The sequence below is a fragment of the Bombus fervidus genome, chromosome 19, assembly GCF_041682495.2.
Source record: "Bombus fervidus isolate BK054 chromosome 19, iyBomFerv1, whole genome shotgun sequence".
Classification (NCBI taxonomy): domain Eukaryota; kingdom Metazoa; phylum Arthropoda; class Insecta; order Hymenoptera; family Apidae; genus Bombus; species Bombus fervidus.
In genome coordinates this window covers 2,571,151-2,597,429 of record NC_091535.2, presented here as the reverse complement: position 1 = coordinate 2,597,429, position 26,279 = coordinate 2,571,151, and the positions used below count along the sequence as shown (strand labels likewise).

At 32.5% G+C, this 26,279-nt stretch overlaps 1 long non-coding RNA gene across 1 annotated transcript; it reads right to left on the bottom strand.

The window, feature by feature from the left end:
• Positions 1-2,780: 2,780 nt before the first annotated feature.
• Positions 2,781-22,220, bottom strand: LOC139996845 (uncharacterized). Its single transcript, XR_011802402.1, has 4 exons — positions 21,979-22,220; positions 17,766-17,892; positions 3,208-3,357; positions 2,781-3,015 (listed from the first exon to the last, which is right to left on the bottom strand). It is a non-coding gene; the product is annotated as an uncharacterized lncRNA (long non-coding RNA).
• Between the last annotated feature and the right edge of the window lie 4,059 nt (positions 22,221-26,279).

The following is a 26,279-nucleotide window of genomic DNA, read 5'->3' as shown; positions in this document are numbered from 1 at the left end:
TCAGTAGTACAAACTTCTCAGGTTTTTATCACAGCGTGCGATATCGATTCGAACGAATTTCTTTTGATGCAGACTGACCGCTCCTGTGGACAATCGTGATCAGTCGCGAGATAAATCGTGTATGATGATCCATAAGTGGCTACGCTTTCGATAGTGTCAACAGGAACAAGTTGTTAGCTCGGAAGGGCAGGCTAGCGCGTCAAGCCCACCCCGGGATTCCAGAGCGTTCGTGATGGATGATCGCAGATATACTGAAAAATGGTGATGGATGAAATCTCGCCGGCTATAAACATTGACGGAATCTGTTACGTGAATTGTAATAAGTTATCCCGCTGCGCGTCTTAATAAAACGGACATTTCGTGGCCGATCCGCCCGGCGGATTCTGTCTCGCGCCGCCAGTTCATTCATTTAAAAGCGATTTGTAAGCCTTCCCTTCTACCTTTCCAATGCAAATCCTGCAAATTGCAAGCTTCAACTGTTAATTGATATCGCAAATTGACGATGCGTGAAAGGAAAGTTAGGTTAGGAATCGGTCACTGGATCTTCCGTATTTTATATTCCCCCGTCGCAATTTGTCGATTCTAATTTTTTAAAATGTTAATTAATCTAGTTTAGAGTAATTTAGACTTTACACTATTCAAATTGTTACATTATAATACGTTTTTATATTTGTCTTGACAGGAAGAATCCTCATAACAGGGTCGTAAATTAAAGCGTTAACCAGCGCCACTCATTCGCGTAATTGTATCTGGTTGCAATTCTACAAAAAAAATTGTATAAATCCTAAATGTATGTGCAAATGTATTTCATTGGGGTTAGGTTGAGGTTAGGTTATGTATTCGTGTATCATTCCATATACCTAAATCCACCGACTGCCTCTTCTTCGTTCAATAAAATATCCATAGCAATTCTGAGAGCCACAATACCGCGGCAACGATTTACAACAGCATAATTCCACAATTCTTCAAGGATCTAAACAGAATTCCATCTGGCCAGCAAACGCATGATGCAATCATCATGCACGGCGAATCTCAACACGATCTCGACTCACCTAGCGCATTCACTCACGCATCCTCGTCGTCATCGATCACCATTTTTCTCTTACCGATCAAAGGTTGCACGTCGCCATCAGCGTCTCGGTATCAACATTCCACCGCCTCGCCAGGAAAATCTATCCAACGATACGCGGCGGAATCGGGCGCGAGTTAATGGCGATAAGGCGATGGTACTCTCTCGAGGCTAACGAGATCGAACAGTGGCCGAGACTCGATTCTCAAAGGAAGAAAGGAATTCGCGTGGTCGTGGAGCGGAGAGGAAGAAGCGAGATGCTGACCGCGGATGCTGGCAAAAAATCGGCAAGGGCGGACGAGATTTGATTCCCGGTGACGTATTAAATGTGTGGTAGCAGCCAGTGGTGTCAGAGGGATTGCTTTAATCAGTAGATTAATTCGTCATGGCCTCCGCCGCGTAGCAACGTCCTTTGTCGGCCGTTGGTAAAATATGAGCCAACGTACATAATCAACTATTTGTGGTAATGAATATTATGCGGCCGGCGCGCGTGTCATTAATAACGTCCGCGGCACGGCCGCGTAATCTGTTTTTTCCTTCGCATCCAAGCGTACATTATGCGCGCGAGCTACGTCTAAGCAGTGAAACCTTGGGAAAAAAAGACCCAGCCGCTTTGCATGCGCGCGAGCTGCCGAGTTTATGCGCTCGAGCTCGCCTCGATAAGATACAAGGTGACGCGTGTGATAACGCGTACGCCGCTTGACATTTTTTCCAATGTAAACGTTTTATAACACGTTCAGATATTTTCGATATTTAGCTGCAAGTTTTGTCTATAAAAATATCGAAATATCAAAGTGCAGTGAGATATTTAACACTAGAACTACCGATACTATTTCTACTAAACCAGTGAAAATAACTGGTCTTTAAAAAATATCTAATAATAGAATATTTTTATATTTATTGATTTATTACTTTCTTACAGAAGCAATTCAATGTTATGTAGTTCGTTTTTTGGTATTATTGATCCATCTGGGATCATAATCATTAAACGAGGGTTGCCACATTTGTAAAATTGTAGAACCAGTCATTTTGATTGGTGTGGTATTTCTAGTGTTGGCATCTAGCGATCCGGAATTTTCCTGATAATTAATATCGCCATATCGAATGATACGCAGTAAAAATTTGAAACACGTGTGGCAAGTTGTACAAAACGAGGAAACTGGTTAATTGGGGTTCGGTAAACAAATTGCAGGACCTTTTTACACTTTGACAACTACCAGTCATTTTGACTAGTATCGGTATAAGTAACCTCGACACAAAATTATTTTCAGTTTGAACACATAAAAGACAACATAAAATTCATTATATTATTCTTTTAGTTTTGGGAATGTCGTTACATCATTGCGAAAAAAATATAACATGAAGTGGGAATTTTAAAGTAAAATTGTAAAACATCAATTTGACTAGTGTGGTAGTTCTAGTGTTAATAAATATTCTGTAGATGTTTATACAATTATAGGAGATTAAAATGTACAAGTATAAAGTATACAAAACATTCAATGTTAAGAACTCGTTTGAATAATTAAGGATGGACGAAATCACTATATTACATTATAACACGAAGTAGGAATTTTAAAATAAAATTGTAAACAATTTGACTAGTGTGGTAGTTCTAGTGTTAATGTCAAATATCTCGTTGCAATTTGATATTTCGTTATTTTTAATATTTTGTAATGATTAATCTTGTTGGTGTGAAAAATTATTTTTCTACTTCAAGAAATAATATCTTTGTATTGTGAAATATAAGGAATTTGAACAATAAACGACTGTTCGTAACCACGAGGCAAACGAGTGATCGAGATTAATTCCAGCTTCGTCTAACCTCTATCTTCGTTTCCTGTGGTTTCTCGTGTCCATTTTATATGCATGTCAACGTGTATGTATGTTTAATTAAAGTATTTGTACATTCTCTCACTCTTCTAAATTGTCTTGTTTCGATACCATTTCTGTAAAGATGAATATGAATCAGAGATATAGATTGTTGAAGAGGGCGGTAAGCAAAGAATTTCAATAGCAGATATACGCAGAGAAATAACCTGTGTTCTCTTTGCTGCCACAGAACTTTCACCTCTAGGTTTAACCCCTCTTGGACAACTCCCCGCGGCGAAAAGACAAATGAGCCTGAGGTGAGAACTTACCCGATAAATACCCAAGGCGACACACTGTTTGACCAGGGAGCAAGCAGTCTGGACTGGACAAGAAATACCGCACCTACCCTTCCCACTATCCTCATCCCTCTGTCCACGGCCCGTGGCTGTTTCCATTCTTCACCCTTTGCTATCACTGTCCTGCAATTACAAAATACAAATTATTTAGTCCTATGAGTTTCTTTAATTTTCTTCTCTCACACAAGGATGGATATAAAATATTTTATGTTGTTGATTTCTGTAAAATTACAAAAATTTATGTCAAAAAAGGAAGTTTTTATTACAAGAATTATCGCAGGTCGAAATTAGTAATAAACAGATTTTGGAGAGTAATTTTGGTCTCATTGTCGTGGTCACAGTTTTAACATTGCTACGACTATGTTTCAAGGAGAATTAACAATCAAATTATTTAGTCACAAGAGTTTTGCTCTACCTTTCTTTACTTGCTAGAAATAATTATAAAATATCAAATTGATTTTTGTAAAATTAGAGGAACTGTAGATAATATTTGTAATGAGAAATTTTATTAGAAGAATCTTTATTAGAAGAAAAAGATTCATTCACCCTATCTTTGTAAAAGCTCGCGCGCAGTGCGTGCTACTGGGATCTCTTTTCTTCCGAGGCAAGCCGTGTCCAGGCGCCGCATTAATTTTGTGTATTTAACGAGAGCGAGTTAAATGTCTGTCCGGAAGGGTTCCACGGTCTCCAGTGCCATTCATGGAATCGCGAGCGAGACAAACTTTAACAGAGAAACGACCCTGTTTGCCTGCTTTCTTTCCCTCGAGACTTCGAGTCAATTTGAAAGCTGTTTAAATTAATAAAAAAGATATTTCATATGACAAAAACGTCATTATTTTATTCCCAATGATATTTCATTGAATTTTGTATAAATTTATTTGTTTCTTTCTATTTTTTCTTTCTAAATTTCCCTATGATTCAAGAATAACGATGAAAAAGAAAGGAAGAGGCAGATTCAGGGCCGTCGACGTGGACAAAAAACCGTGTTTTTCCGAGAGTGAAAAACTATTTTGTGTTTTAGCCGAGCCACTGACGGCGCATCATTTTTAACGGCGCCCTGTCAGACGATTGGAAAGGGAGAGGAGCACTGTCAGTGGCCGGCGGCCAACGTCAAACGTCAAGCCGATCCTTCTTGCTCTCTCTCTCAATTTTTTCTTTTTTTTTTTTTTCTCCAGCGTCCTCTTCATTCGATTTTTGTCTATTCAAAATACTCTCTGCATCGCATGAAAATCATTTATATGGAAAATATTTCAGCTGTGCCATATTTTATGTTACATTAAAATATATGGGATATCTGAACTGTTCAGATACATTAGCAAGGTTATGTCAAGAAATATGTCGCTTTTGCGCGATATGGTTTATTTAAAATTGCACGTCTGGTTCTAAATCTTGCAATAAATTATGGTCGAAAATTCCCATTTTCTACACGTAATAACGATTACTTATTATACAGATAACATCCTTCACTGAAATCATATTCAAATATATAGGGACATATACATAAACAGCAAGAATATATTTGGTTGGCAACTAAATGATTGCGGATTTTGTAAATAGCACCCAATGATAAAATCAGCAATCACTTAGTTGCCAACCTAATATTATATACGATACCGAATTAGCGTCAAGCTAATGTATTTTCTACATCTGCATCATGTTTGTCAATCCGTTAACTAGAAAATCGGTTCCACAACAAGTACATAATAATAATAACACGCTTAAGAGATTGGGATTGCGATTAACCAGTTGACTAATTTTCTCCCAGTCGATGAATGCAAACCTTGACTTCTTTACAACTACGGCCAAGACACTTATTTTTGTAGTATAATTTATCAGTTAAAATACTAATAATGCAATTATCTTATTCAAATATTTATTGGGTTGGTAACTAAGTGATTGCAGATTTTGCCATCAGGTGGCATTGACAAAATCCGCAATCACTTAATTGCCAACCCAACAGATTGAACATAATATATAGAAACGGACATAAAACACAATGGCACTAAATATTATATGAAATCCCAGGAAATATTTCTGCAATTCAAAAACAAAATTCCACTCATCATCCTCGTTACAGCTTGAAATTTATTCACCATTTTCCAATGCCAAATAATAAATATAATACGAAACGAGAATTATTCGTGTGAACGATATATTAGGTTGGCAACTAGGTGATAGCGGATTTGTCAGTAACACCTAGTGACAAAATCCGCAATCACTTAGTTGCCAATCCAACAGTATCTCTAAACTTCTCACTATCAATTGTAAAACTTCCATCAACGATCTTGTATAGCTTCTGCAAAGTAACCAATCTCTGATACCCAATTCGAACTAGTCTCTCGGATCTCCGTCCCGGGAGAGACAGAGGCTCGGAAGACGCCACGTAGAATGGGCATCGACGCTCGCGGCGGCGACTTCGAGGTGATGGATGGGCTTCTGCTCGAACAGTTTCGTCTATACGTGCCACGTAGCGTTTCCCCAATTAAACAATTGCATTCACATCCATCTATCCGTCGGTCTGTCCGGCCGGTGAGATCGTGGCGAATGGGACGTTCTCCCCCTCATCCCTTTGTTCCTTTTCCCCCATCTATCCCGTTCGTCCCGTTTCCGTATTCCTTGCCCTCTTTTTTTCCACGAGGTTTCGCTTCTGTCCACCCTCTATTCGCCGGAGAATACCACCTCGAAGCGGTTTACAATTAAAAAGCACGGCCGTTGCTTCTGCAATACGGCAGCTACGTGACGCGACCGATTCGCAACCGATTGCGTAATTTCTACTTTACGACGTCTGCATTTCATGGAAATTTAACCTCTTCCATGATACGATCATTTCGTCACTGTGTAACTACGAGAAGTCGGCCAACGACTGCTGCCAACATAGAGAGGATTTCTTTGTGTGAGAGGAGTTGATTGTATTTTTTATTTGTGAAAACAAATGATATACAAAATTGTTCTGATATTAGCGGATTTCTAAAAATTTATTTTCTTACATTTTCGGTGAAATTTCTTGAAATTCTTCCATTTCCAAGGGCTTTCTTTTCTTATATCTCCAATGAATTCTGCTTCAAATCTTTGGATTTCTAGGGATTCAATTTCTTCCTTTGCAAGATTTCTAAAGATTGAACATATACAGTATCATATTTCCAATGGGTTTTCATGGAACAAAACCGGTGTTTAAAAAATTTGAGAAAATGCAATATTTGTGAAAAACATGTAATATTCTTAATTATGATTTCCACTAGTTTTTCCTTACGTTTCTAATAAATTGATCAATTTTTCAATTATTCCTACTCTTTTAGAAACAAATAACATTTTATTCTCAGTGAAACAAAATATTATCCATGAAATAAATATAAATCTCTTGTATGTTAACTAAAGAACGTTGGATTCTTTGCAAAATATGGTTAAATCTGGATGCAATTGGTGGCGAAATATCGAGGACGCCCCAAATCGACGATAGGGTTGGCGAAGGTGAGCAGGAGGTGGCGAATGGGGTGGCAAAGGGGAAGAAAGGGGAAAAAAGGAAGGAAAAGAGCTGGGTTTGGTACGTAGGGCACGTCCGTGGGACCGCCGCCAATGTATGCTGCCCGCATAAACTAACAGCCGCATCGGATTTTACATAAAATTCCGGCGAGAGCCGTGATTTCAGGAGATGGACGGGGAAACGTGACGGACCAGCGAGCAGTCATCGGTTACAACGGAACTGGTAGCACGGAGGCTGGCTTGAATTATGATTACGGATTACGCGTCGTTGCATTCCCTTTCTCCCCTGTATTTCTCACCCTCTGCTCTGTCCGCGGTTTTTCGCCTGACAACCGCGCTCTTCTCTTTCATGAACATTATTATTATTATTATGAAATAATTTTGTATTTAATTAAGGGAATATTATAATAATTATTATGTATATGTATATATTATTTATGTATTTATATGGTATTAATTTATTATATTATATTCTTAGGGTGTATATAAGTTAGAAATTAAAATATTTAATATTTAAATGTTATTAATAATTTATTAAAATACTATTATTATTGTTGTTATTTAAAATTGTTTATTTGTAATATATTTATATGTATATATTAGTATTTCAATTTAGTTATTTTTAAAAAATTATATTATTGAGTTTGAATTAATTTAATAGATAATTTTATTCTATTAATTTTAAAAGTTATAGTAAAATTATATTATTAATAGTTATTATTATTTTTATAAATATAAAAAATGAATATTTATATTAATATAAATTTTGTGTTTATGTATATTATTTATGCATTTATATGGTATTAATTTATTATATTATATTCTTAGGGTGTATATAAGTTAGAAATTAAAATATTTAATATTTAAATATTATTAATAATTTATTAAAATACTATTATTATTGTTGTTGTTATTTAAAATTGTTTATTTGTAATATATTTATATGTATATATTAGTATTTCAATTTAGTTATTTTTAAAAAATTATATTATTGAGCTTGAATCAATTTAATAGATAATTTTATTGTATTAATTTTAAAAGTTATAGTAAAATTATATTATTAATAGTTATTATTATTATTTTCATACATATTAAAAATGAATATTTATATTAATATAAATTTTGTATTTATATATATTATTTATGCATTTATACGGTATTAATTTATTATATTATATTTTGAGTGTGTATATAAGTTAGAAATTAAAATATTTAATATTTAAATATTATTAATAATTATTTAAAATACTATTATTATTGTTGTTGTTATTTAAAATTGTTTATTTGTAATATATTTATATGTATATATTAGTATTTCAATTTAGTTATTTTTAAAAAATTATATTATTGAGTTTGAATTAATTTAATAGACAATTTTATTCTATTAATTTTAAAAGTTATAGTAAAATTATATTATTAATAGTTATTATTATTTTCATACATATTAAAAATGAATATTTATATTAATATAAATTTTGTATTTATATATATTATTTATGCATTTATACGGTATTAATTTATTATATTATATTTTGAGTGTGTATATAAGTTAAAAATTAAAATATTTAATATCTAAATATTATTAATAATTTATTAAAATACTATTATTATTATTATTGTTATTTAAAATTTTTTATTTGTAATATATATGTATATATTAGTATTTCAATTTAGTTATTTTTAAAAAATTATATTATTGAGTTTGAATTAATTTAATAGATAATTTTATTCTATTAATTTTAAAAGTTATAGTAAAATTATATTATTAATAGTTATTATTATTTTCATACATATTAAAAATGAATATTTATATTAATATAAATTTTGTATTTATATATATTATTTATGCATTTATACGGTATTAATTTATTATATTATATTTTGAGTGTGTATATAAGTTAAAAATTAAAATATTTAATATCTAAATATTATTAATAATTTATTAAAATACTATTATTATTATTATTGTTATTTAAAATTTTTTATTTGTAATATATATGTATATATTAGTATTTCAATTTAATTATTTTTAAAAAAATTATATTATTAATTTATTATATTATTTATTATTAATTTATTATTAATATTTATTATATTTATTACTGATAATATTTATTATTATATTTATTACCAAGTTATTATTAGTTTATTATATTATATTTTGAGTGTGTATATAAGTTAAAAATTAAAATATTTAATATTTAAATATTATTAATAATTTATTAAAATACTATTATTATTATTATTGATATTTCAAATTTTTTATTTAAAATATATATATATATGTGTGTGTATATTAGTATTTCAATTCAATTATTTTTAAAAAATTAAAGGTCTCTGGCTAATGAGACTGCAAGCAAGGGTATGACTTTTCGTCACGACGACGCTGCCGAGTCAAACTATGATAGGGCGTGCCTACGGGCACGAGGTCATCGGATTCGTCGAGGGAAAACTTCCCATAACAGGCGACAGGTATACGGGCTGATAGAACAAAGGCCGCTTGCCAATCTGAAGGACATTAGTTAACTAAATCCTAAGGTTTACAGCGGCACCTTAGACTACCTGAACATACTGTTAATGATGTATCATCATGGCGACCATTTGTGTGTGGCGAGCTACTGGGCCGTTAGAATGTTCATTGTCAAGTATCGGTACGGCCGATTCCTTAAAGGCGAGCTATGCAATTCCACGTCTCTGTTAGGTGGAACGTTCGTCCCGTGACCGTGGCTACGTTCGGCGACCGGTCGTCGCCTCGAGCCCAAGCTCATTGTCAAATTTCGAATGACTGTTTTTGAGTTGTTTCGTAATTGCTACAGCATTCGGATTTTTCCGAGTAATTCCAACGGGGGACCCCGTTGTCCTTTCATCTCAGACATAATAATATATATATATATATATAATATATATAAATATATAATATATATAATATATATAAGATTCTGCTGCATTTTATAAAGTGTTTTATTGTCATTGCATGATTGTGAAAGATACAAAACCGTTGGAATTATCGAATGCCTAAGATCTTCAAGTTCAGGTGCTTTATTTACATTTCATTTACGAATCCTCACAGTAGGGGACTTTTGACATTTTTACTTCAGAATGATCTTGCTCGTTAGTTAGTAATAAAAACTTATCTTTTGTAGTTTTCCCGAAGAAATATAATACGGTAAAGGATATTGTTACGTCCGTTGACTGTTTACGTAGCTCAAAATCCATCCCTAGATACAGGCAGCTTACTTACTATGTCAATACAATTAGTTGGGTCGTAGTAGACATAAGAAACCGTTGTAAAACTAAGCAGTTCGACTTGACCGTCGAAAACTAATTCGTATAAAACACCTTATGGTTATTGCTCCATCAGGTAAAAAGTGACGAAACAATGGGTTTTCCAATGTTTCGCAGGATTTTCACGGTGTTGGAGCGAGAGTTTTCCCCTGTGCCAGCATATAGAATTTTATAAAATTAAAAAGAATCGATGAATTTTATAAATTTTTTTAAAAATTTGTAAAAAGATGGAAAAAATTAGTTTTCTTATATATATATGTGTATATATATAATTATTAATTATTAATATATATATTTACAAATTTAAATTTAAATATATATATTTAAATAATAAGTTGAAAAAATTAATTATTGCATAATTAAATATTTAAATATAATAATTTGTATAAAATATTATTATTTTGTAATCTTGATATATATATATATATATATAATATATGTTATAATATATCTTGGGAAATAGTTATATATACATATTTATGTTTATTTAAAATATATATAATTATATAATTTATACAATTATTATGTAATTATATATCTTGGGAAATAGTTATATATACATATTTATGTGTTTATTTAAAACATAAATAATTATATATATATATAATTATATAATTATATAATATATGATTTATGATATACGATATATGATATAGGATATACGATATATGATATACGATATACGATATTTGATATACGATATATGATATAGGATATACGATATATGATATATGATATACGATATATGATATACGATATACGATATACGATATTTGATATACGATATTTGATATACGATATACGATATACGATATGTTATATACGATATTTGATATACAATATACGATATACGATATACGATATACGATATACGATATCGATATACGATATTTGATATACGATATATGATATCGATACACGATATCAATATACGTTATTTGATATACGATATCGATATACGTTATTTGATATACGATATACGATATACGATATACGATATCGATATACGATATCGATATACGATATTTGATATACGATATATGATATCGATACACGATATCAATATACGTTATTTGATATACGATATCGATATACGTTATTTGATATACGATATACGATATACGATATCGATATACGATATATGATATATAATATATTATGTTTCAACTACCTCTATTATCTTAAACGAAACAGGATCGATCAGTTTCCTGGCGCCGATTGTAAAATCGTAACGGGAATTTACGGCTCCCATTGACGCGCTTCCTCGAGATCGCGTCTCTCCCTTCTCGTCTAATTAAAGTTAAAATACGCAATTTTACTGAAAAATAATTTACAAAGTTACAGACAAACTAACACATTGCGTATGGGTCACGAGATGTCTGGATTTCAACAAGCGGAACGATGTGACCGGGTCACGAGATATCTCGTTTTCACGTTTTTTCCACTGAATCGACGACTTAAGCAACCAGAGACAACTGTTTTTGTTACGTTACCAGGCTAATGAAGCCTCGCGCATTCTTCTGACAAACGATTAGCAAAACAACCGAATGTTGACATTCCAAGCATAGAAAAACAACCAGTCAGTGTAGCCAGCACATCGGTAGATCTGTGCCGATCGTCTACCGCACCTCATACAGTGTTTTATCGCTGTACATTTTGTTATTTCAAAGTCCGCGTTTTAATTTCTAAGGAAACAGCTTTCTAAAAACCATTTCCATGCTCAATCTGTTACCGATAATTTCTAACAAAAATTACTCTATGAAATAGACCCTAATTCTACAAAAGTAGCAAAACGACACACAGATGTAAAGAACACGAAAGCCAAAGTGAATCGTTGTTCGACGATTTACCCGATGCAGCGAACAACGCCTGCGACGAAAATGAATTCAGTGATAGCAGCAACGTTCTTGGATTAAGCGATGCGATCAGACATAGAAGAATACCGAATAAAAAATATAATAACCAAATGCGAATTAAAAATCTGCACATATGCATCCCATTGCTAACCAAACGTGTTCCTGCAGCGTTCAAAAAAGTGCGGGTGTTGGGAGCGCGCTGAGCGCGCACAGCGCCATACGCACTGTGTTAACGCGCAAGGGTTATGTCATAGTACTTGTTGCAAACGTTTCCATCTTTCACAGTAGCCGTGAAAATGTTGAGAAAAGATGCCTGAAACCGGACAATGATCCGTTCCACTCTAAAACTTTACCGTACCGTGTCAAATCAGAATTTTGCCAGCAACCTGTTCCATACGATGGTCTATTCAAAATCTTGCGGACTTTCTTCGAGCAGGAAAAGAGGAAAAGAGGAAAGAGAGCAGGCACAGCGAAGCAAGATCAGAGAAGATCAGAAGGTAAAAGACAGAGGTATCCGCTCGTGCGACGAGTTATACAGGTTGTAGCGTGGTACCGGTTACACGCGGCCCAACTGTAATAGGGTGAGAGAGCCGGAGGGTGAGCAGCTCGGACTTGACTAATGAGGCGGCGCGTCCTCGACGTTATTAGATCGCCGAAAGAGTTTTTGAGGATGCCTCGGCTCCGGCCAGGGACGAATCCACCGCGAAGGATGGGTAATGATACGGCTGGACCCCGTTTCTTATTTGTCAAACGTCAGCCGCAAAGACGTTGCCCAGTTGTTTTCGAGGCAGAAGGAAGTCTCGGCTCTTTTCGGAATGATAATCTACTTGCAAATGCGACCGACTCTCTCTTTTTCCTTTCCTTTCTTATCCTTCTCTCCTATCCCTTTCTCTTTCTCACTTTTATTTCTTCACGCTGCTCAACACGAGCTCCGTCTCTCTATCTGTCTCTCTGCCTCTGTCTGTTGTTTGTTCTGCTGAGCTTTTGTAACGGAATTCCAAGGTGAAACGCTGCTACTTCGCGTTACGTAATTATCAATAATCACCAGGGACGCGAAACACAGAGATAGGAAAAAGAGAGAAGGGAAAGGTGGTAATAGCGAGACGCGTGTTACCAACAGAGACACGGTTTTCTTTCTCACGCAGATTTTCTGCAAGACGGGTTTCCTGCTGAAATCACGGCAGGCGTAATTGCGCGTGGCCAGGAAGCGAGCGATTTCGCGCGGCTGCGCGATTTCTGCGCTCGCTGGTCATTGGGAAATTTAGATTGCGAAGTCTTTAGAGGGCGACATTTAATAGGCTGATCGGGAAATTTTGCTCGCCGGCAGGAAACCAGTGGTGGGGATAAGTGAACGTTGTGAACGCGGATAATGACCGCTGGTTATTGATTTTATGCGAATCGAAGTATTCGAGTCGCCTTGCCGTATGATTTATTTCCACACTCGCTTTCCGATGTGAAAGACAGGCTTTTTGATTTAGTCGGAGAGCATCTTGCGAGACCTGGTTTCAGATTCTAACGATTCGAATTTGTAATTAGAGATGCGCGAGAGTTCGGAAGAAAGTTGAGCGTACGTTTCGAAGGTTCTCCGATTGAATTCGTTTGAGAACTCGTTTATGGAATATTTAACGACTGAACGGAGGGACTCGGTGAAATTTTTATTCGAAATATACGATGTAAATAATTAATTCTCACGTCTAATGGACGCTTAGTATTTTTATACGGAAAATTAAAAAAACGATTACCTTGTTTCATGGTAATTTTGTTCTTGATTAAGGAGATTAAGAAAATCGTCTCCTGTCGGGAAGAAGATCGAAGTTGCAGGTTTATTCTGTGTATTTAAATTGTAATGGGTCAATTTGAAGAATCTTTTGACCGTAAGAGAAGTAACAAATTCATGTCAGGTCTAGTTTCTTCTGATTTCTTCAACTATTCATTTACGTAATTATTTATCAATGTATTTTTTCATGAAACTTTTATAATGACCCGAAGAAGGGAAAATGAACGACCACGCATTCCATGCGAAGAATATTCTCTGTCCAAATAACGGTATATATTAAAATTGTTTATTTATAATATATATATATATTGATATTTTAATATAATTATTTTTAAAAAATTAAATTATTGAATTTGAATTAATTTAATGGATAATTTTATTCTATTAATTTTAAAAGTCGTAGTGAAATTATATTATTATCATTATTTTTATAAATATTAAACATGAGTATTTGTATTAATATAAATTTTGCATATATTATATATATATATTATTTATGTACTTATATGATATTAGTTTATTATATTATATTTTTAGGGTGTATATAAGTTAGAAATTAAAATATTTAATATTTAAATATTATTAATAATTTATTAAAATACTATTATTATTGTTGTTATTTAAAGTTTTTGTTTATAATATATATTGGTATATTAATTTAATTATTTTTAAAAAATTAAATTATTGAGTTTGAATTAATTTAATAGATAATTTTATTATATTAATTCTAAAGTTATAGTGAAATAATATTATTATTATTAGTATTTTTATAAATATTAAAAATGAATATTTATATTAATATAAATGTTGTACATATATATATATATATATTATTTACATATTTGTATGATATTAGTTTATTATATTATATTTCTAAGGTATATATAAGTTAAAAATTAAAATATTTAATATTCAAATATTGTTAATAATTTATTAAAATACTATTCTTATTATTGTTGTTATTTAAAGTTTTTGTTTATAATATATATTGGTATATTAATTTAATTATTTTTAAAAAATTAAATTATTGAGTTTGAATTAATTTAATAGATAATTTTATTATATTAATTCTAAAGTTATAGTGAAATAATATTATTATTATTAGTATTTTTATAAATATTAAAAATGAATATTTATATTAATATAAATGTTGTACATATATATATATATATTATTTACATATTTGTATGATATTAGTTTATTATATTATATTTCTAAGGTATATATAAGTTAGAAATTAAAATATTTAATATTCAAATATTGTTAATAATTTATTAAAATACTATTCTTATTATTGTTGTTATTTAAAGTTTTTGTTTATAATATATATTGGTATATTAATTTAATTATTTTTAAAAAATTAAATTATTGAGTTTGAATTAATTTAATAGATAATTTTATTATATTAATTCTAAAGTTATAGTGAAATAATATTATTATTATTAGTATTTTTATAAATATTAAAAATGAATATTTATATTAATATAAATTTTGTACATATATATATATATTATTTACATATTTGTATGATATTAGTTTATTATATTATATTTTTAAGATATATATAAGTTAAAAATAAAAATATTTAATATTCAAATATTGTTAATAATTTATTAAAATATTATTATTATTATTGTTGTTGTTATTTAAATTTTTTATTTATAATGTATATATTGGTATTTTAATTTAATTATTTTTAAAAAATTAAATTATTGAATTTGAATTAATTTAATGGATAATTTTATTCTACTAATTCTAAAAGTTATAGTGAAATTATATTATTATCATTATTATTTTTATAAATATTAAAAATGATTATTTGTATTAATATAAATTTTGTATATATATATTATTTACGTATTTGTATGATATTAGTTTATTATATTATATTTTTAAGATATATATAAGTTAAAAATAAAAATATTTAATATTCAAATATTGCTAATAATTTATTAAAATATTATTATTATTATTGTTGTTGTTATTTAAATTTTTTATTTATAATGTATATATTGGTATTTTAATTTAATTATTTTTAAAAATTTAAATTATTGAATTTGAATTAATTTAATGGATAATTTTATTCTATTAATTCTAAAAGTTATAGTGAAATTATATTATTATCATTATTATTTTTATAAATATTAAAAATGATTATTTGTATTAATATAAATTTTGTATATATATATTATTTACGTATTTGTATGATATTAGTTTATTATATTATATTTTTAAGGTGTATATAAGTTAGAAATAAAAATATTTAACATTCAAATATTGTTAATAATTTATTAAAATGTTATTCTTATCATTGTTATTATTATTTAAAATGTTTGTTTCTAATATATATAGTAGTATTTTAGTTCAATTATTTAAAAAAATTAAATTATTGAATTTGAATTAATTTAATGGATAATTTTATTCTATTAATTCTAAAAGTTATAGTGAAATTATATTATTATCATTATTATTTTTATAAATATTAAAAATGATTATTTGTATTAATATAAATTTTGTATATATATATTATTTACGTATTTGTATGATATTAGTTTATTATATTATATTTTTAAGGTGTATATAAGTTAGAAATAAAAATATTTAACATTCAAATATTGTTAATAATTTATTAAAATGTTATTCTTATCATTGTTATTATTATTTAAAATGTTTGTTTCTAATATATATAGTAGTATTTTAGTTCAATTATTTAAAAAAATTAAATTATTGAATTTGAATTAATTTAATGGATAATTTTATTCTATTAATTCTAAAAGTTATAGTGAAATAATATTATTATTATTATTACTATTTTTATAAATATTAGAAATGAATATTTATATTAATATAAATTTTGTATATATATATATATTATTTACGTATTTGTATGATATTACTTTATTATATTATATTTCTAAGGTATATATAAGTTAAAAATTAAAATATTTAATATTCAAATATTGTTAATAATTTATTAAAATATTATTCTTATCATTGTTATTGTTATTTAAAATGTTTGTTTCTAATATATATAGTAGTATTTTAGTTTAATTGTTTAAAAAAATTAAATTTTTGAATTTGGATTAATTTAATAGATAATTTTATTATATTAATTTTAAAAGTTGTAGTGAAATTATATTATTAATAGTTATTATTATTATTTTATAAACATTAAAAATGAATATTTATATTAATATAAATTTTGTATATATATATTATTTATATATTTATATGGTATTAATTTACTATATTATATTATTAGGGTGTATATAAGTTAGAAATTAAAGTATTTAATATTCACATATTGTTAATAATTGATTAAAATATTATTCTTATTATTGTTATTGTTATTTAAAATTTTTGTTTATAATATATATTAGTATTTTAGTTTAATTATTTTTAATGAATTATATTATTAAATTTAAATTAATTTAATAGATAATTTTATTATATTAATTCTAAAAGTTATAGTGAAATTATATTACTATTATTATTATGTTTTTAATAAATATTAAAAATGAATATTTATATTACTATAAATTTTCTAATAAGATTCTGCTCCATTTTATAAAATCTTCTATTGCCATTGCAATATTATTTGATTATCAAAGATATGGAAGCATTGGATATAACTTATCCCCATGTTATTTAATTCATTTAATTTATAATAGAAAACTTCAAACACAGGTCAATCACTTTTTCGGCAGAGTAAAAAAGTAGACGAAAGAAAATATTTTCCCTGGTAAGAACCCGATTCTCAGCGTGAACACTCCATCAGATAGGAACGAATGGTTCGTTCGTTCAGAAGGTGAGGCGCGAACGGCCGAGATCGCGTAAAATAGGCAAGCAGAACGCGTCGCTGCCTACTGCACTCTAATTAGTGCGCTAATTGTATCCTTCATGTATGAACAGCGGCCGTTCCACTCGGGGATGCGCGTTAACAAACCTAATTTCCGTCTAAATCCATTTAATGGAACGCGAGACCGCGTTCTTATCTGCTAACACGCCGCTGAACATGCGTGCACCGGCGTTCCTCGCTTTGTTATTTCGCCCAGAAACCCGCTGCTGTTGCGGAAAGGACCGATTTCTTTTCCGCGAGCGGCCATCGCGCCTCGGAACGCCAGCTAAATTACCTTGCGATCCTTATCTTCGTTGCCACGGAGGTTTCCAGCCCTGTTTTCGCTCCTCCACCAGCTTTACAAGCTTTTCTTCAAGTAAAACGATGCTTGTAGATTGTTCCATTAAACAAACGGAAGACAACTGAAAAGAAACATTTTCAAATTTTCATTTATTCTTTTGGCAGAAAATTTTGAGGTACGTACACATAACCAATCAATTTAGGTTAAAAGTGGCGTGGTAAAAAAGACGTATGGATGTCGTCCACCTGACATTCTGATGATTTCGTTGAAACGAAAAAAATTAATTATCAAACTGGCAAACCAAAGCGAAAAGCAAAGTCTTATTATTTCTATATTCAAAGGTAGGATCACAACAGTTATTACTATATTTTACGGATAAATCTATCGCACCATTCTGAGCCGACAAACCTTTATTGCACACACTTAGATGGACTAGGGGAAAAACACGAAACAAAAGAACATCTTAGACTATCGAGAAGACTATCGATTGAGTCTATCGATTGTATCTAGAATAATCTTCTAGTTACTGTGTTTTTGTAACTAGCACATCCGCATATGGAGGGCGAGCACGGACTCACGTTGTCATTTTCAACACAAAGTGTGTAGCGGACTACAATGTCTTGGTGGACGCAGTTGATAAAATCGATATGATTTTGAGTTCACTTCGCTGCGTTCGAAAAAGTACAAAATGGTATAAAAAATATTTTTTCCACCACTTACACCTCGCTATATATAAAGCACATATTCTTTACAAACGCGCTAATAATAAAACTGGAACATTTGAAAATTTTCATCTGCTTCTCATAAAAAATATTTTGCAGAAATACCCATCACGCGAAGTGGAGGCTAAAGGAGGAAGAGTTCATTCGGACGACCTTTCATTTAGGTTAACTGAGAGGCATTTCCCTGCATCCTGCGTAACTAAAGAAAATAATAAACATTCTCCACGACGAAGATGCGCTGTTTGCACTAAACATAATCGCAGAACTGACTCGCGTTACCAACGCAGAAAATGTAACATTGGCTTATGTATGGAACTCTGCTTTGAGATTTACCATACAATAGGGAATTATTAAGTTTTCAATTTAAAAGATATAATTTCAAACTTTGATATTGTTCATGTTATTATTGCTTAATGAAGTAAATGGTTATTAAGGCTTCTAAGGTCACTATATAATTCATTTTAGTTACAATCGATATATTTTGCAATGAAAATTCGGTCTGCTCAACTTGCGTTCTTTTGTAAAAAATACGCAGCCCACGGTGTGTTTCTTCGTAAAGAGTGGGCAGTACACGGCGTACGCTTAACGTCGGACAACGCAGCGTTCAAAGAGTTAAACATTACATACAAGCAGTTGGTTCGTTCCAGAAATTCGTAAAATACACTCCAGATTTTCAATTACATTTTTTTCTCCAACCATTAAATTCTGTCTGCTATGAAATTTACGAATTATTCTTAAGAAATTCGCAGGACGTAGTTCAGACTTTGAGTTACATCTTCTCCTTGAACTTCTGAATTCTGTGTAGCTGTATTGAACTTTCAAATTTTTCCGAAGAAATTCGTAATACGTAGCCGAGATATCGAGTTACACTTTTTTCTTCAACCTTTGAATTTTATGCTTGTCTGGAACTTTTGAATCATTCTTTAACCAGATTCAATATTTAACTTGTCTCCAGGACAAATGTTCCAATTTATCTTTTGCATTTTAAACCTCTACACTGTAACTCCTAGCCTGGTAACATTGAATCATGTTCGTAACAGGGATCGCAGTACGATTTCCAATTCTACGTTACCGACACAGTAAATTACCGATTTCACGCTACCAGCCTTAGCTCAGACTAGTCTTAGAAAATTCTAACCTCAACCACGAGCATTAAAATGTTATGGAATTCAGAAGAAAGCAGAAAGTGGGGGATATGAAACGCGAAAGTCGAAGTTTCCAAGGAGACGAAAGAAGTTGAAAGACAGCGGCGTGGCCAGGTTACCGGTGGATCGGTAGGAAAAGGAGGAAGAAAAAGAGGCGAAGAGAAGCGAGTCCGAAAGGGCAGCCGTGGCAGAGCCGCTTTCGCCTCGGCGAATGAAATTGCCCCGGCAATCGGTGGTTGCTTATTAGCGTTTGACGTTCGATTAGTCAAGTGCACCGGCTAAGATCCGCCGTTTGAAGGCTCCGTGGCTCCTCCCATTACCGGTTCCCGTGGGTTCTCTGCCGGCCAACAACCACGCGTCCACGATTCCACGCCGAGCAACAGGCACGTAGCATCATCATTCTTCTGTCTTCAAAACGGGAAAGACAGAGAATTGAGAGGGGCAGAGAGAGGGAGAGGAAGATACAGAGGAGTTCTGCGTGGTTCTCCAACCTCGTACAGGCATACCTTGTAATTACGTTAACCGTACTACTGCCAGCCGGTAATAGCACGAATTAGTTGCACTTCAATGTTTTCTTCGATGCATTCGAATACTCTCCTCCTATCTGTTAAACTTCTTCGGGATTCTGCCTAGCGCTCCTTCGACCTTGATGACTTTCTGCTTAGAAGCGCGCATATCCGAAGAGGTTAGGGTGGCTTATGTGATTCGTTCGTTTAGTGCTTCGCAAATGGTTTGTTTTTTTTTTTTTTACATATCAGTATTTGAAGAGGTACTTGGCTTATGATAAATTAGATACATGTCGAGTATTTGTAATTGAGAAGCTTTCAAATATATACATAGATATATATCAAGCTTTTTTTCTAGTTAAGAAAGTTAGTTATTACCAACTTTTTGTTTATCTTGTGGACACAGTTTATTTTTAAAACGATTATAATTATTAATTCCAACGTAGTTAATGTTAAATAATTAGAACTAAATCTCCCGATGCGAGTTACTCGATCCATATTTCGTTTTGTGGAAGCTTCTCAATCGTTTGGAATAGGAATGTTGGATAACATTTTGACTGCCACGCCGAAATCACATGTTTCGCTGAGGGAGTATTTTTATTATTCAAAGCATATAATGGGAAAATAATAATAAATTGATGATGCAAGACAACATTCTTCCCCAATGGACCGTTTATCTTATTGGTGGCCACGGGTGACCACCGTGGCGCTTTGGTAACAGCTGATAGTGACATATTATAACAAGGCTTCGTTTATTTCAACAAACCTTTCGCATTCGTTGTTTCGTCGTAAGCAAAACGTGCAGAATATGTTGTTGAAACGTGTAGAAGATATTAGTAAACAGTATTTGCTCATTCTATATATAACAGTAAGGTAAGTTCACACTTCTAACCTCAATTATATGATTATAAAGCAGCATTCACGATTATTTTCTAAGGTGTGTTTATAATAATATTCGTAGATTACCCATCAAAGATATGTATACAAACACAGTGCACCATTAGATGCAAGATTTGTCCTCATTTTATTTTTTTTTATTGATGTTCTAATAAAAACGTTTAATTGTTCAATGGGGCACTTTTTATTTCAAAGCATCTTCTATTTATTAATTATATTCAAAATGCCCCAAGTGTCAATTTTCATTCAATTTTTACAATTGTAAGAAGTTGAAACGCTCCAGTCACCAATGACCACCGTGGCGCTACAGGAGAAACATGGTAGTCAAAGTGTAAAGAAACTTATTGTGATAATAGTTGCAAATCCGATGCTGTACCTTTTTCCTGAACCACTTGTAGACTATCAAAGACCAGCACTGAGTGATAAACAGAAAAAGACACTCGAATGCAAAGATTTCATTTGAATAGGAATTTCTACATTTATCAATGAACAGATTTAAATGTCAGGAATGAAATGGAGAAACTTTTCAACGTCACTTCACCGTCTGCGATAATCCACATCAGACCACATGTCTATTCCGTGGAATTCGATATCCAAGATACTAGACAAGATTGGCTGGAAAAAGCCACGCGATCGTAATTTATAGCGTTCGTTAGAGGAAAAAGCTCGGCTCGCCGGAGTACAACGCGTTATTAATACGTTTTAAAGAAATGTCCAAGATTAATTTGCGAAACGAGTCGCTATTGAAGTTCTTGCCCGCGGTCTCATTAATCTTATCCAGCGGCGGGCTAGGAGAGAGGGGAAAAAATTATTTTGTAGAATGTTCGCTGTAATAACAGGGAATTCTGTCGCCGGCACGCCTAGCGGGGAGGAAGAACACCGTCCCACTATTAATTCATGTCTCAAGTTTTCAAGTAAGAAATTAATGTCTCCATACGTGATTCGTGGCTCCGTGGAGCCGGATCCCGTTCCTTTCTCCTTCCAAGGGTGGTTTGCTCGCGAAAACTTCGGCCACGAAATGAAATTAATAAACCACGATTACGTTACAACCGCAGACTTCTTACAGGGTTGAAAGCTTTCTTGTTCGTTTGATCCTTGAAGCATCGTAGCTTGATGACCCAATGAACGCAATTTCACTTCAGATCCTTTTGCTTTCATATTCCTCTCATATTTATTTCTTTTTTTTATCCTACAACATTTAATTTGATTTTTATAACGGTATCAGTATTTTTCTTTATTAGAGCAATTTATTTGATCGCGAATATTTAATGCAATGTGAAATGTTAGGTTATCCGGACAGTTTCTTTCATTTTATGAGAAAATAATAGAAGCACAACGTTTTTTGTTTTATATCCTTTTATCGAATTACGTACGATTCATTTTGTTCTGTTGAGATAAACACCGCGATATTTCACAGACTTGGTTTCACGTTTGTACGAAGGTGCACTGTTGTACAAAACAAGTTTGCGAGAAAAAGACACTTTCCGGATAACCTAATACAACAGAGCAAACGAAGAGTTTGATGGAAAAGGATCTCTAATTTTGTAAAAATTATCCTAAATATTAATACGTTCGATGCTAATAAAATACATCTGTATTTACCTATCTCTCCTCTGGAACTGCACATTTTTTTCACGAGAAATGCCTTTACTTTGAACAGCGATGATTATTCTAACGATTCTTCTCCACTGTTTTGTTTAATTGCTTAATGGGATTTTTTGAAACACACGAGAACTAAAAATACACTGGATGTGTCAGTAGCACGATGTTATTATTACATAATGACGTTGTGTAACGTATATGTCACCTCAACAAATATATTAAAATACTTTAGTATATATTCTTATAAAGACTTGAAAATTCAAAACGAAATCTCCTACAATCTAAATATAATATAATCTCTTTTAAAAAAGAAAATACTTTTGGTCTTACTACTCTTCAAATATTACGTCGTCTGAAAAGCTTCTTTCATTTTATAAGGAAATAATGGACGCACAACATTTTCCGTTTTATATTATTTTATCGAATTACGTATGATCAATTTTCTTCTATCAAAATAAAGATGACAACGTTCGACAGATTAGGTTTCATGTTTGTATAAAGATACATCGTTGTAAAAGACGTGTCTGTAAAAGAAAGACACTTTTCGGATAACCTAATACTTTTCAAATATTAGTTTAACACTTTGACTGCCACGCCGAAATCACACGTTTCACTCAGGACGTCACGGGAGTATTTTTATTATTCAAAGTATATAATGACAAAATAATAATAAATTGATGATGTAAGACAACATTCGTCCCCAACGGACCGTTTATCCTATTGGTGGACACGGGTGACGACAATGGCGCCTTGCTGACAGTTGATAGCGACATATTATGACAAGGCTTCGTTTATTTCTACAAACCATTCGCATTCGTTGTTTCGTCGTAAGCAAAACGTGCAGAATATATTGTTGAAAAGTGTAGAAAATATTAGTAAACAGTATTTGTTCATTTTATATATAACACTAAGGTATGTTTACACTTCTAACTTCAAATATACGACCATAAAGCAGCATTCGCAGTTATTTTCTAAGGTGTGTTTATAATAATATTCGTAGATTACCCATCAAAGATATGGATGCAAACACAGTGCACCGTTAGATGCAAGATTTGTTATCATCTTTTTTATTGGTGTTCTAATAAAAACGTTTAATTGCTCAATGGGACACTTTTTATTTCAAAGTATCTTCTATTCATCGATTATATTCAAAATGCCCTAATTGTAAACTTTCATTCAATTTGAAGCGCTCCGATCACCAATGACCACCGTGACGTCACAAGAGAATCATGGCGGTTCATATATGACCCACGTGGCAGTCAAAGTGTTAAATACGAAACGTGTTCGACCGATTAAACGAGAAGTGCGCGGTATCGACATCGATTTTCTACCGTTTAAGAAGCGAAAGACTCTCGATGTCATTAATCACGTTCTGTTGTCTTCTCGAAGACACTGCTCCATTGTCAACTGGACGTATTTATTCCATTGTAAACGAAACGGCGCGGTAGGTAGATGGTGATCTTGCGTAGGCGGATCGCAGGTGGATGAACGCTGAAAATCCCGATGGCACGAGGTCACGTGTAACGGAGAGAAGTTTTAATTCCATGGCGGGACGTCGCGGTCGTCACGGGCTTATGTACGGTCCGCTCCGCTGGCGTTCTTTTTGAAAAAGTGAACGCGAGATAATGGAACGTAATGTAGCGTGAGCAGCCAACGCTGCTACCTCGCTTCGGCTTCTAGCCGTGAGGTGCTACACTGGGTGTCCCCGAAGTCGTCCTCAAGTCTGACATTTATTTCATATTACGCCTGAGGGTGGATGATTTCAATGGTTGCTGCTAATTACGTGCTGATAGACGTAGATTAATTAATAAATATATAAATAAATCTGAATATTGTAATAAAAAATTAACACGGCATACGAATACAAATTTGGACTAATTTTTAACTGTAGAGTAACTTGTTATCGATTATCTACTCCTGACTAGTTGAAAATTAAACAAATTTACATATACTTCAAATTACTATAAATCTTGAAATTCAATTTTCTCAAAAACGAAGCTTTCAATGCAATTTTATTATTCTTGATTTTCGTTGCATTAGTTTGTCCGGAAAGTGTTTCTTTCGCAAACGTGTTTTTTACAACAGTGCACCTTCGTACAAACGTGAAACCAAGTCTGTAAAATGTCATGGTGTTTATCTCAACATAACAAAATGGATCGTACGTAATTCGACAAAATAATATAAAAGAAAAAACATTTTGCGTCTATTATTTCCTCATAAAAGGAAAGAAATTTTTCGGATAACCTAACATTTTGAGCCACAACATTTTTCTAACCCCATTTCTACCATGAATTTAATGATTTTAACCAGCGATAATTAGTATTATTTTAAGTAGAATCTATCTATTTATATAAAAATTTGAAGTTCCTTTGTTAGTTTGTTAGAATTTTCTCAATATATTGTTCTTACAATAAAATCGTCTTCCTGCAAAGTTTCACTCTAGTCAAATTGTTTCTTGTCAAGCTTAATCCCATGGAGCACCACGGCAGCGGTTCTTTTAGCCGGGTAATTGCAAAAAATCTTCCAGCTTCTGCACCGTACACCCGGTAGGAAAGTTTCACGTGTGGGGTACCTTAATGATGCACCCGGTCGGATCTCACGAAAACTCCACTCTCATCGTGCATGGTGACCAGCCATTGACCGACGTTTTTTTGCGTGTCTCAAAGCAGACGAACGTATCACGAACGACCACGATCCTCTATATTACTCGTACACTCTAATTCTATAAAATTTCCAAGCTAACAATTCTAATAAAAGAATCGTACAATTTGGACAACAAAGTGTATCCCTCAAACTTTTCATTACGTCAAGCGAGACGAAACGAAACGTTTCTCTACGTGAAAGAAACAAAGTTCTAACGGTGGATCAGGTCATTTTTCGCGAGCATAGATTCGCACGAACCGGATCGAAATTTTAATTTTATTTCCGTGTGTATCACCCTTACGTTCTCATTCCACAAAATTATCACCCTAAACATTCTAGTCAGAATCGTGCAACTTTGAAACAGACTGTATCCCACAACCATTCCATTACGAAAAACGGGCAGAACGAAACGTTCAACGAAATGAGATGTTTCTCAGCCGAAGAAACAGAATTCTAGCCGTGGACCAAGCCATTTTTCGCGGGCTGAAGACTCGCGGCCACCGAATCGAAATCATAATTTTAATGAAACCGCTAGGCGAGCCCCGAAAATAATGGTCAACATTTCCTGCTCGTATTATTTTCCGTGGCGGGGGCACGGGGATTTACGAGAAGCGAATGGAAGCAGAAAATTAACGATTCTACCCAGAGAGGGTGGATCGTGAGGGGGTGGCAGCGGTGCGGTGGAAGTTTTTCTTAGTATTTTAATATAAATGCGGCTGCGTCGGCCGACTTGGCCTCGCGCGAGGAGGGCCCGGTTGTTTGCGGCAGTTTGTGCCAAGCTAAATGAAGAATGAAGCTGAAATTATTTGGTGGAAAACAGTGAAACAGGATGTGGAAACGACACCGCGTAGATTTACAGGGGCTGGTGCACGCGTCGCGCCACCCTGGCAGGCCAAAAGGGAGGCGAACAGGGGGTTGGAAACTGGACGACAAGAACATTTTTAAACGCGTCCCCTCCTCCTCCACTGGCAATTATAATTCTTCGCGAGCTTC